This window comes from Macaca mulatta, chromosome 13, assembly GCF_049350105.2.
Source record: "Macaca mulatta isolate MMU2019108-1 chromosome 13, T2T-MMU8v2.0, whole genome shotgun sequence".
NCBI lineage: Eukaryota > Metazoa > Chordata > Mammalia > Primates > Cercopithecidae > Macaca > Macaca mulatta.
Genome location: NC_133418.1, coordinates 62,160,179 through 62,174,618, shown reverse-complemented (window position 1 = coordinate 62,174,618; position 14,440 = coordinate 62,160,179). Strand labels below are relative to the sequence as shown.

Genomic DNA, 14,440 nt, shown 5'->3' with positions numbered 1-14,440 from the left:
AGACAGCAGAACTAGAATACTTTTTTAAAAATTCAGTAGTTAGCTTATATTGCATACAAATAAAGTAGGCATGGGATATTGATATTGCTGTTAGTTCAAAGCAGTAACACATTTAAAAATTCATTTATTCTACAAACATCTATTGAGTTATGATTGCTGCTAAATATGTTCAGTTTGAGATTCTACCCAGTTTGATGGGATAGTGTTTTTCACAAGGTACATGGCTTTTTGCAGATGTCCACCACTCTATAAACCACATAACTGGAAGAGAACCTGGGAATTATCTAGTCTACCCTCTTCCTTTTTAGTCGAAGAAACTAGAGTAGAAAGAAATTAAGTAAGTTGAACAACGATACTTCAGGCACCAAGTGGGCAGCTGAGGTAAATCCACATGCAGCTTGCCCTTTGTGTATAAAAATAATGCATATTGGAGATGACAGAGGAAACTAAAATATGTTCTGTCTTATTTTATATTACAAGACTAACTCTGTTCATGTCAAGTTGCTAAACCATTAATACATAAAATGAAGAAAAAAATTTACTTTTGTATGTTTGAGAAACATTGTGATAACCAGTCTCTAAATATGAATTCTTTTCTTCCCTGTTTCACTGCACTATGTGCAAAAATTTGTTTCCAAAGAGATCAAGGAAGCATATACACTGATTTATCCTACAGTTGTGAAATTCTGCCTAACCTCAGTCTTGCTCCAAGGTCTTTTCCACTGCAGCAGTCAAGCTCATCTACTATCCCAGTCCTACTAGTGCCAATACCTTGACCTTCCCATGAGATGTTAGGAATCCTTGTGGCTGCTGGGTTAGAACTGGCAATGGAACAGGGAAAGACTGAGCCAGGCAAGACCGTTAAATCCAGCTGTCCCTGGGCCAGATTCGTGTAAGAAAAGAAATGGCTTTCTGTGGACAGATGCAAAGCTGAGCTGCCAAGAAGTTTGATGGGATGGTAGAGGAGGTAGCTCTCTAAATATTGGAAATCCCAAGCCCATGGAAGGTGATGGCACATAAGCAAAGACCTCACACTTTGGAGCCAATGGACTTGGCTTTAGAATCCCAGCTGCACCTCTTACTGGCAATGAGACTTTGCAAATTTATTTTAACTTCTCTAAGCCCCCAGTTTCCATCTCTGTGAAATATGGTTGTAAAAATACCATGAAATAATGTATGTAAGGAAATTCATTAGCACAGTGCCTGCCTAATAAATTTTAGTTTCTCTTTTCTTCACCTTAAATTCCTTAGTTTCCTCCCATCTCGGGCCCTCTCTCTCTACGTCTCTATGAAACAGCTCTGCTAAAGAAAGATGCAAGCTTTTGCTGATCTACCCTTGAAGAAAAGCTCCTTGGAATTTGGACCTACAGTTTGAAAATCTGGCATGCTACACTAACACTACTGTGACAAGGGAAAAAATTATTTGTGACAGAGAAAAATTACCTGCAATTTACAATACCCAGCTGCCTCCAAAGGAGGTTCTTTGCTGAACAGAGTGGTGGGTATCAGGATGCAAGGTTAACAGAGTTCACCAAATTGTTCTGCATTAGAAAAATCCTGTTTATTCATTTATTGTAGGAGGTAGGCAGCGGGGAGTCAGGGTGAATGGAAAATGAATGAGATCCAGAAGAACCAGGGAAAACGTGGAGCCTATGTGTGGCAAGATTGAAGAGTGGAAAAGTGGCTAAGGGGAGCTTTCTGCGGAGACCCAGATGTTAAACAGGAATTTTTATTAAAATGTGCTCTGTGGTGCTCCATATAATCCTTTCATGCCTTTCTCCACAAAACCTACAATAATATCTATATTTCTTATCAATTTATTGAAGGAGTTGAATTTGTTCTTGCTGAGAAGTACAGGAACAAATTGGAGTGTTAAGTCCCCCTTCAGGGTGTTTGTGAGCCCAGGACAGGGCTGCCTATGAGGCTCAGGAACATCTGGGTCACATTACTTAAAAATCAGCAACCTCTCTTCTAGCTGAAATATGCATTATTTTAAAAAAGCAGGAAGAAAGAATAAACACCTAGAAACCATTGTCATGGGGCCCAGGACAACACGACTCAGCCCCGAAGGATAAAGGTAGAGTTTCACCAGCCAAAGGTACACGTGTCCAAAAGATTGGCCTTAACTCAGTGACATAGTTTGGATATTTGTCCCTGCCCAAATCTCATGTTGAATTCTAATTCCCAGTGCTGGAGGTGGAGCCTGGTGGGAGGTATTTGGGTCATGGGGGTGGATTCCTCATGACTTGGTACTGTCTTCATGATAGTGAATGGGTTCTCAAGATATCTGGTCATTTAAAAGTGAGCAGCACCCCTCTACTCTTTCTTTTGCTCTTGCTCTGGCCATGTGATATGCCTGCTCCCCCTTCACGTTCCACCATGATTGTAAGCTTCTTGTGGCCTCTCTAGAAGTTGAGTGGATGCCAGCACCGTGCTTCCTGTACAGCCTGTAGAACTGTGAACAATTAAACTTCTTTTCTTTATAAATTGTCCAGTCTCAGGTATTTCTTTATAGCAACGCAAGAACGGCCTAACACACTCAGAACTTCTCTATGTACCTCACAAAATGGTTATAAGGCCTTCAACTCTTAATTTTTCTATTGTAAACACTGTTGATTATTCAGAATATTTACCTGATGCTGCAAAATTTGTGTGAAAAGTCAAAGAATAAAACTGTTCAATAAATCCCAAGGCAGAGGCTTTCATTTGACTGAGAACTCTTTCCATGGCCAGAAAATCAACAGCAGCAGCTTTCTGAGCTCACCTGTGAAGTAATGGGATAATGGATTAGATTTTCAGAGCTTCCAGCAGAGCTTGTGGTCACATTTAGCTCCATTGCTCTACTTCCCTCATGATTCTCTTTGCTTTTTCACAGTGGAACAGGGCCTGTTAGCAAGCAAGAAGTAGCTTTTAAGAAAAAGGTCACATTTTTTAAAAAAAGAAAAGAAAAGAAAAAGGTCACAGAAAAACACATACCTTGAAAAACTGATAGGAGTAGAAACTGGATATGGAGAAAGATGACAGAGTCCAAGAGAGCATCCAGGAAGCTTTTAGGATTTGAGAGTGTTACATAGTATACCACTTTGAAATACTAGCTATTCAAATTAATAAAGCTATAGGAGTTTGTTGTGGAAGCCTAATTGCTTCAAGTCGTTGGTGCCACATCCAGAACAGCTACCATTGTAACTGGAAAATTGGTTTCTACAAAATGATCAATAGGTACAAATAAATAGATGATGCTCTATTGCAAGGGTAACATGAAGATAGCCCTGAACATGCTACAGTGACTTGCTGCATAAGACAGCTCTGAGAATTGAGTGTCATAATGTAGAGGAAAAAGCATAAGGTTTAGAATTAGATGGCCTAGAGGAAAACCCAAGCTCTAATACTTGCTACTTGCCAAACAGGTCGCTCAGTTCTTCTGAACCTCAATAGCATCTTCTATAAAGTGAGGTGTTGTACCTCACACGGTTGTTAAAAGGTTCGGTGAAGAAAAATGCAGATGAAAGCACTTTTAAATTTTTTTCTAATGACGAGAGTAATACATGTTCAATGCAAGCAACTTACAAAGCAGAAAAATACTAAGAAAAATGCCAAAGAAGAAACCATAATCTTACCAATCAAGGAGAACATATAGTATTTCAATACGTCTTCTCAATTATTTTATATGTATGGGTGTGTGCACGCACACACACACACAAACACACTTCTTTTTAAACAAAAATAGCATCTTGAATGTGCATACTATTTTTGTAGCCTGCATTTCTACTTAGCAATAATATACTGCAAAATATCTCCCATGCCAATAGTCTTCTACCACCATGTGCTTAGGAAAACACTTAAAACTGTAAATGGCCATTCAAATATCAGTAGTTATTATGAAAATATGAATGAATGTTCTCATTTCTCCCTCAATACACACCAAACCTGAAGCACCCAAAAAGTCCCCCTGCATCATTTTATTGGCAATTTTCTAAATAAGCTATAAGGTGAACAGAATCCTTTTCTTCTGTCTTTTTTTGTTTCTTTCATGATCTTTTCTTTGTGATAACTAGGAAGAAAAAAGTTACAAAATGAGATTGCATGCCAGCATATTTTATTTTAAATGCCTTTGATTTATTCTCTTCTAATTTGCTTTTCCAATGATGCATGGATTCTGTTGAGATGTGCTACATGTGTACCCTCATGCTTTCTGTTAACATAAGTTACAAATAATTACCCAGAAGTCTGGACCCACTGCCCTTTTGTTTTCCATATCCAAGGTCTTCTGCTCTCATGAAGAATATACACACTTTTTCTATGAACACAAGTAGAAAGTAAATTGCAACTCTGATTTGGAAGTAGCACAAAAATGATGAGTGGGCAAGTTAATTTGGTATGAGGATGTTTTGCCCACCTCAACTGACCTGGATTGAGATTTGGAGATGTGGAAACTCATTCTGACTCTCATTATTCATGCATCTTGAGCAAGCCACTCACCTTTCCTCAACCTTGGTTTCTTCATCTGTAAAATAGATAATCTCTGAACTTCTAAGATTTTAAGACCACATTTGGAAAGTCAGGTGTGCATTCTCATGGAACACAGGAGATACAGTGGACAGATATGCCCCAGAAGAGCTCTAACCAGCTGCTTAAATAGTGAAAACTCCTGTGCCACTTTAAAAAAAAAACTTTTAAAATGGTTTTATGTGCAAATAATGAACAGATGTTGTACCCATAAATTCTACTTTCCAAAAACAGGAGCTTTTTAAAAGAAAACCACATAATAACTTTTAAAAGGTTCTGGGATTCCTCTGCTTCTAGATCATTGCTAGGCTACAAAAATAAAGTTTATTCTACCAGGAATCATAAGTTAGAACTGAGTATTCTCCCAAGTGGAAATTCTAGAGTATAGTGTCACTCCAGGCAAAGATTATTCAGTTCTCATCCCCAACATCCATAACTACCTATCAGAAGGGTTAAACCAGGTCAAAACAGTCTAGCATAATTAGGCTTCATCAAACAACATCATTATGCTCTTCTAAGATACAAATAAACCAAAACAGGCAATACTAAAAATAATATTTGACACTGTCATACAAATTGTTAGTTCCTTGTTGTATCCCCACCTTCCATAACATTAATAAAGGGAATATTTTACTGCAAAGAATATTTTATTTTATACATCACTAGCCATGAATTTTTGCCATTAGTTATTATACAAATGCTGCCTAGTGCCATTATCCAAATGGCATAACCATTTTATATCCACAATTCACTTCTATAGTTATAAGTAAAATTTTTATGATTTACATAAGTACATCTATCAGTGAAGATTTAACACTGAGATGCAATTAAACGTCCGTAATATGTTATGTTTTGTAGATGGCAATGTAGGAAAGATATATTTTAATCACTTTTCATTTAAGTGAACTTATGTAAAAAATAAACTAATAATTTAGCAGTTCCAAGTCTGCAGAGGGCATTTTCAAATGTACATAAAAGAAATGGTTACAGAGATTTTTAAGAAGCATCTTCCCTGCCCACATCCTCTTGTAACTGCCGTGCCATTTTCTCTTCCAACTGCTTCCCTTTGCCTGCAAGAGGGGCTCGGATAAGATGGATGTTTTGCTTGACTTCTTTAAACTTTCTGTAGTGCTTTATTTTTCTTTAATCTGTTCACTATAAATGTAGCTTGGCGTTTCTGTTTGGTGTCTTCAACTCTCTTAATTGCAGCAATAGTTTTATTCCATAGCTCTCACTGGTATTTGATAGGTTCATTTCTATATTTTTCAAACTCAAATGAATTATCCACTGTAAGCTGTTTTCCAGCTGCTTTCCAGAATGTTTTGGTCCACCTAACTTTGTGAGGATTGCGCTTCTTTTTAAAGTTTTTATGACATTTAGAGTTACAAAATCTGAACACCTTGCAATCGTTCTGGATGAACAACATGCTGTGGGCAGGGTAGATGGACGCCGAACAGAAATAACACTTCTCGATATGCATGTTGAACCCATGTGAGTCCCCACCAAACAAACGCCAAGCTTGAGAGCCCTATGCCGCTTATTAAATGTACTCCCACTGGAGCTTCCCAAGTGCTCTCACTCCCTAATCCCTCCCCCTTCAACTTCCCTGGCTTTCCCTCTGTATCCCCCATTCCTCTAAACTCCAGCAACTAAGGGGTTTCCAGCTGTCATCATACTGGTTGGTCAGTGTCCAACTATTTAACAGTTTTAAAATATTTTGAATATCACCCCGGATATAAGAAACTCCTTTGCATCTCCACTGCACAATACATAGAAGCTAAATCCTTGTGACTAAACCCTCTGGGGCTCATAAAGTTGGAGACTGTTTGAAATTGGCCATTTTTATGGAGGTTGCAGTGAACCGAGATTATGCAACTGCACTCCAGCCTGGATGACAAAAGCGAAACTCCATCTCCAAAAAAAAAAAAAAAAAAAGAAAAAAGAAATTGGCCATTTTTACATGTAATAGGTGAAAGTAAAATGAAAAGCTTAACTGAACTTTATGAGTTTTATCGACAAGTATAAATCAGATATATTTATTTTTCTATGTGTACAGGTGTTTTATTGTTTAAAAAATAAAGGGAATTTTTGAAAAAACTTTAGTTCTAGACTTTAACAGAACACATGAATGTATTCTCTTTTTTAAGCATTTTTATGGAGGTATAAGTCACATACCATAAAATTTATCCATTTAAAATATGCAATTCAATGATATGCAAAGAATTTTACAACTATCATTGCAATCTAATTTTAGAATATTTTTATCCACCCCAAAAAGCATATATTCCTTAGCAGCCACTCCCTATTGCCTTCTGCCCTCAGCCTCTGGAAACCTCTAATCTACTTTCTGTCTCTGTGGATTTGCCTACTCTGTGTATTTCATATAAATGGAGTCATAAAATATGTCAATTTTGTGATTGGTTTCTTTCAGTTACCATATTGTATCAAGGTTATGAGCGCATTTTTGATATCTGATTCAAGTTGAAACCGGAAGCAATCCTGGGCAATATTTGAAGGACACAGTGGTAACATTTGGTTTTGGTATCCTCTGACCTCTTCTTCTAGATCCAGCTCTACTCTACCCCCCAGGCCTTTCGTCCCCACATAGTTTCCCAATTTTGGTATTATCTCCTTTCCTACAAACAAATCTCTTGTGAAATACCTGGACCTATGGAGATCTGTTTTATTTTAAAACTCCCTGAAAGTAAGGAAACATGAGCAGTAAGGACTCAATGTACTACTCTGCCCAATGGTAATTGCTTTAGAGGATAATTCCTTAATAGCAATAATAGTTTTCATTTTGGAACCCTAACTAATGGCTGGGTTCTGCACTAAACACTTTGTAATACCTCATTCTTGGTAACTAGGAATTAGGTAATAGGTCACTCTTGCTAACCAGGCAGGTGTGTACTCGTATTTTCATTTCACAAGGAAGATGGTATGGATTCAGAGAAGTAACCCACCCAACGCAACCCATTTATTAAATGGCAGAAGCAGGATGTCCATCAGGTGTATTTGATTTCATGGTCCATGCTCTTCATTGCTTCATTCACACAGCCCAAGACACAGGTTTTTCACATTTTAGTATCTCTGAAATTGGGATGTTTCTTATAATTGATGATGTCTTATTATACTAGGCCTTGGTTTTTCTTTCTTAGCGGCATATAAAATAGTGGTGCGTCTTACAGTGGTTTATATCTTTGATTTTGATAAAGGCTGGTACCAAACAATATTGACTTTCTAGAGGAATTAGCCTTTAGTAATGGAGTTTTAGGCATTAGAGACAGAGGTAAAAAGAGAGAAGGAGACAGGTTTTGAGGGGAAGCTCCTTCCTCAATGTAGCAATGTCTCACACATACAGATGCCTATCTACTTCTTCTGTGGATAAAAGTGACCTGGTAAGTGCTAACCTCATGATGCCTTAATCACAAACACTGCTCCTTTGAAATATCTAAGGTTTTACATTTCGGTATAGAGAGGTGATGGTCTTGCAACATCAGTTTACCATTGGAGTTATTCAAACAAATTGATTTTAATTGAATTTAATTTTGAAAGCATCATGACATTCTTAAATGAGAGGGAGAGAAAAGGACTATCATTCACTTGCAATTATTTTTCTCATCCTTATTTTCTCTGTTTCTAATAGCACATACAGATGATAATGTTCCAACCCTAAAAAAGTTGAGGAATCATTGGCCTACAGCAAAGTGACATTAGAATAGATTCATATTTTCAATGCCTCATATATTTCTCCTCATGTATTTTCTTCTCACACTTTCTGCCCACATTTTTGAGAAAATGATTATAAATAAATACAAATTTTTGTGCCCAAATAGTTCCCCTCGCCACATTTTGCTTTCTGCTTTCTAGCTGGGCATTTGAAGTGTCCTTGTAAGAGCAGAAAGTGAAGCAGAAGAAAAGAAGGAGGCAGGAGGGAGAGTGTACGTAAGTATTCACTGTAGTTTGGTCAGGTTGCACTCACTTGTGAAGGAAAGAACAGGTGAGTACAACCTGACCAAGCTATAAATCACAACTATTAGTTTTCCTGTCCTATATGGACATTCACCCAGCTGAGCTGGAGTCAGGGCTTTCATTTTCTGGAGCGATTCCAAATAGAAACTTAAAAGGAGGCCGGGCGCGGTGGCTCATGAGAGGCCCAGGCAGGTGGATCACCTGCGGTCAGGAGTCCCAGACCAGCCTGGCCAATATGGTGAAACCCTGTCTCTACCAAAAATACAAAAATTAGCTAGGCAAGGTGGCATGTGCCTATAGTCCCAGCTACTGAGGCAGGAGAATCGCTTGAACCTGGGAAGCGGAGGTTGCAGTGAGCCAAGATAGCGCCACTGCACTCCAGCCTGGGTGACAGAGAGAGACTCTGTCTCAAAACAAAAGGAACTTAAAAAGAGAGACAGAAAAAGAGGGGCAGGGAGGAAGGGAGATGGAGAAGAGGAGAAGGAGGAAAAGGAGAGGGAATGAGAGAGAAAAGGACTATGATTCACTTGCGATTATTTTTCTCATTCTTATATTCTCTGTCTCTAACAACACATGTAATTCATTCAACAGGCTTATTTTCAATGCTAAGGGTCAGGCATTATACTGAAATCAGGTAACTCAAAGGAGACAGGGCAGATTCAGTTCTGCTGAATTGGCACTTTCAGTTTAGTGGAGACAACAGACACCAGAAAAACGATTGCAAAAAATATATCATTACAAAATATGACAAGTTCTACAAAGATAAGAACATAAGCATGAGCATAAACAACAAGGGGACCCAAAATAGCCTGGGAAGGCCTGCCTTCCCTGAGAAAGTGATATGTTGGGCTGAAAGTGAATGATGCGAAGATATGGTCCTCTCTTCATGGGGAGAGAGGAATCGAGGAGGACCTCAGAGTGGGAGAGGTGGGTCTTGTTCAAGGAACCAGAGCCCAGAAGGGTCTCGGGAGGGCAAGGATGTTCTGAGAGGAGCTGGAGAAATGGGTCAGACCTGCAGGGCCTCGCAGGCCACAGGAAGGATTTCTCCTTTTATCTTGTGAGCATTGGGAAGCCACTGAAGGGTTCTAAATGGAGATGGGGAGGGGGGTGGGGGTAACAAGATCACACAGTACTTCTAACAGCTCCCTGTAGTTGCTGTCTGAGAGCGGATTGAAGGATTGTTCATGAAGGTAAGGACGAGACGTGGATTCTTGCCCCACTTGCCCAGACATGGGTTGACTGAGGCAATGCATTGACATTATCTAGTTCTTGGTTTCCTAATGAGGTTAATCGTGTCTGTTATACCTAGCTTACACGATTACTGTGAGATTCAAATAAAGTGGTGGATAGAGAGGTGTTTTGAAGAAGCTCAAAGTGAGACACAAATACAAAAATTAATTTGGGATGGCAAAGCCCCACATAGTGAAGCTTCTGTGGTAATAATTACAACAAAACAGCTACCACTTATTAAACACATAGTTTGCAGTTAGTCCTCACAGTAACAATATGAGAACAGTATTATTGGGCCTAATTTAGAGCTGAGCAGACAGACTTAGTAAGTTAAACAATTTTCCCAAGGTCGCAGCTGCCGAGCATTAGAACCAGGATTCAAACCCAGCTGTGGCTGACTCTTAAACCACATCTCAAATCACTCTTCTTACATCTTCAATGTTTTTCTCTTCATTGATCACGTTTATTGTGAGAACTACAGAAAGAATAAGTGCTTAAAATGGTAACTCATTTTACCCTCACATCCTGTTTATGAACGTTCCTTAGCTGGACAACCGGAACGATAGCAGATAAGAGCTGAATGTCAACAAGTAAGCAAGTCAAGCTCTTCACTGGACTTGAGAGAGACTGGATAATACTTTAGGAGTGAAAGAGCTGGTTATGATTATTCTGTTATTTACATGGCACCAAGTAAGTTTGATTAAATAAAAAAATTGTTTCATTTGAATGTGCTGGCAAAAATGCTGTCATCCAGACAAGTAGAACAGGACAGATATGCATACACATACACATGCACATACACATACACACATTCACAATGGAATTAGGATATATATTGTAAATACTAACTTGGAGATTATATATATATATATATACACACATATATATGATATACATATCCACAGTGGAACTTGGCCTTGTATATATATCCGCAGTGGAATTGGGCCTGGTTTCTGAGCTTTGAACTATTCATGAGCTTAAATTTACAGCAAAGGGTCAAATATCAGAAATTCTAAGTTGTCATATGCTCCTGCTTCCTTACACCAAACTAAGCCAGTTTTGATGAAAAAAAAAATTGTATGATGTGGAGTGTAGATAAAAGAGCAAACAGACTTCTTTTAATAACATGAGATTTAGGAATTAAACATAGCAGGCAGAAGATCCTGTAGGAATTTCAAGTGATATTTTATGACGGTTCACTAAAGGATGTTTTAAGCCTTGGTTTACATAGCATGCTACTTTATATAGCACTCTTTATTCTTGGGATCCCTGCAAGAGGAGATATTGTATTGATATAGATAATCATCTCCGCTTCCTTCCTATCTGGCCACGTGGGAAGGGAATAAACAAAAATAATATCTAGCTTATAGGAGAAGTAGGAAAGAAGTTTTAGAAGAGTATAAAGGCCAATATAAAAAAGAAATGTGAGGTAGTGAATATTTTGAGTAGGACAATCTTATATAATGGATCTCCTAAAAGATAAATGCAAGTTGAAATGTTTTAACAGAACTGTCTAAGAATTACTAATGTTATGGCCTTTTCAAGGAAATATATACCCCATTTTATAAAATACCCAAGGGTCTTAGATTCATTTATCATTTACTCTTCTTTTAATCATATAATTAGTGGTTGTTCTGTTCATTACATATTTATGAAGCATATGCCAGAGACTTTGGGCATTTAAAAGCTACAAAAAGACAGAATTCTTGCCCTTGGCTGCTTAACATTTGGTTGGAGGGGCCAGATATCTAATATGATTACAGGACAAAAGCAATACAACAGCTCAAAAACAAATCCCAGCCTCCTCTGAAGAAGGAGGTATAATGGTTTAGAGTTTGTTGTAACCAGATCACTTGCTCTCTTTTTAAATGTTTGTTTCTACTCGAGAGGAAGTACTGATAGATATACAGCAGGAGGAGTTAGTAACACCATCTTGTTCTGCTAAAATATAGTGTAAATCTATTCTGTTATTTAGCACTACTTATATTAATGAAAAAAGGGTTTTTTTTTTTTCCATTTAGTAAGACAAGTGCTGTGAAGATATTGACCATACAACGTTGAAGCCATAAGCTGGGGAGAGCTGAATTGCAACATTTCATAGAGAAAATAATTTGAAGTTCTTGGTTCAATCCAGAGGAGAGTGGGTGAAGATAAAGAACAGAAGGAGAGAAGAGCCAGTGAGATAAAAAGGAGCTGGTGTTAGGCTAAGGTCCCTAGGATGCTAACATGCCATCTTGAAATAGTTTGCATCCTTGTGACTCAAATTCTTCTTTCTCTCACTCTTTCCCAGGTGCCGTCTGTAGTATTTTACTCTTTTCAAGGATGCTTTGTGCAGAGGAATAGTTTGTTGCTGCTGTTATTATTGTTTGTGTGCGTGACTGTCAAAAAAGGAGCTGAGTTTTACGTAATGGATCTTAAAGAGGGCACCTAAGGAAGCAGGAGGGAAAGGAGGCTGAGAACCTACAGTTCGGAGGAGCTCCCAGAAATGTTAGAGGATCATGACTATGAAATTTTATCCAGGTCTCAGAGGAAAGGAGGAGCAGCTGACATCCAGTCTATACAAATAAAGAAGATATGATCCACATTGATGGTGTGTGTGTGCACGTGTGTGTGTGCACGCATGCATGTTGCAAGGAGGGAGGCTTAGAGAAGAGGCATTTTCATCTAAACCTTGGAGGAAATGGTGTTTTGGGATTGGTTGCAGGAGGGCAGGTGGGCAATAGAGAGAGGCCTAGCGTGAATGAGAACATCTGCAGACACACACACTCTCACACACAGTGTATAAATGAGAATATTTTGACCATGGCTGGAGATTCACTATTTTAAGATCTCTTCTTTCCCTTGAAGGAATACATTTTTAATTCTTCAATCTGCTGATGGTTCAATAAGAAATAAGGCCCCAGATCAGGGATTTTTAAACTTGTTTTTAAGCAATAGAATCTTATCTTCAAATAAAATCTTATTCCAAACTGCAACATGTAAAACAGATCAACTCAGTTGCCCTGGTTAAGAGGTGAAGGTCTTGTCCTTTTGTACTCCCTCACACCCATCCCTCAGCATTCCTGGGGCTCTATGGAGCACAGCCCCAAAACCACCACTCTAGAACCAGAAAAATGAGTCTGTCTTATTGATCTCCTTTCTTGATTCAAATATGTTGATCTTGCCAGGAGAAATTCCATCCAGAAGTTTGTGCCAGAAAATGAAAAACGTTGATGATATCTAGTGCTGGCAAGGGAATGGGAAAATGGGCACACTCAGACACTCTTGGTGAGAGTATAAATTCGTGCAGTCGTTTTGAAGACGATACATCAAAATTTTAAATATATGAATGACGTGCTCTTATAATTCCACTTTTAGAGGCTGATGGCATAGACAGACTTCTACAAAAAAGTATATGTACAAGCATATTCATTGTTTATGACTGTAAAATCAGAAACAAATAGAAGAATGGTTAAATAGATTACGCTACCTCCTTATAATGGAATACAGTAGTCATTAAAATGGAAGAGATTCATTTAGGGAGATAGAGAAGGATGTCTTTGATACATCGTAAAGTGAAAATGCAAGTTACAAAGAATATAGTTAATCTGATCCTTTTTTTCAAGCGAGCAAATAAAACCCAAATTTTATGGAAACTGTGTAAGTACTTTTAATTGCACAGAACAAAAACCCCTCTAGAAATAAATGGTCAGTCTCCGGGGGTAGGCTTTACTTCTGGAAAAGGGGAATAGAGGTATATAGGTAAGGGGGACATACATTTTTACCCTATAGATATTTGTGTTATTTGGATTTTTTACAAAGGACACACAGTAACTTTATAATTTAAAAAGCAGTGATGAGAAAGATTAAAAATAGCATCATAAAATAATTTACTTGTTTTCAAAAATGGATAGGTTTCTTCTTTTCTGTCAGTAAAGTGCAAATAATGCACCCTGTTTTCCTTATTGCCTTGGCTGCCAGGAAATCCAAAGTCAACTTTGAAACCTGAACCTAGCAGTGGCATTGACCTTTATATCTAGAATATTTACATTCCTTTTTTTTTTTTTTTTGTCCTACTTTTCTATTCCCAGTTAACCAACTTTTTTTCCAGAGTTTCCAGGCTCTTTTTCCAAAAGAGATAGATTATAGAGAAAGAAAGGAACTCTGAACACCTTACTCTCAGCAGCCTACATTTCTCTGTGAGTACCAAACTCTCCAGGGTCAAGTGTGAGCTAAGTAGGGAAGCATTTACTATTCATACTTCACACTGTGGTTATTCTCACACAGGATTTGAGGTGCCTGAGGGCAGGAATCTGTACTCTTGTAGTTATAGCAAACACTTGGCTCTACTTTGGAGTTTCACTTTGCCTGTATTCCAAACTTAAGAGCTGCAAAGAGAGGCAGGAGCCTCATGTGACAAGTCTTATCTTCACCCTGTAGATGGTGGGAAACCACTGAGGATTTTTAATTAAAGGAGTAACTGGATCTGAATCATGTTTGGAAAAAAAATAAAAAATTGGCAGAGGAGAAAGTAGACTGGCGCATGGAAAGGCAGAGATGCTCATTAAATACCTGTAAAGTGGTTGGATAATTGATGGTTAAATGACCAAGGTAATTTAAAGGTCTGCTTTTATTGGAAGGGCGTGTGCAGCATTTGTCAGTACTACCTGGGTGGATCACTTGGTCTGAATATAGGCTAGTAAGGCCCATATCATAAGGCCAGTAAGATTCAAAAAAGGTTAAAAAAAATCTA

The 14,440-nt window shown here is 38.2% G+C and overlaps 1 pseudogene; it reads right to left on the bottom strand.

Annotated features, from left to right (window-relative positions):
* Positions 1-5,502: 5,502 nt before the first annotated feature.
* Positions 5,503-6,027, bottom strand: LOC694644 (putative ribosome biogenesis protein RLP24 pseudogene; annotated as a pseudogene).
* Between the last annotated feature and the right edge of the window lie 8,413 nt (positions 6,028-14,440).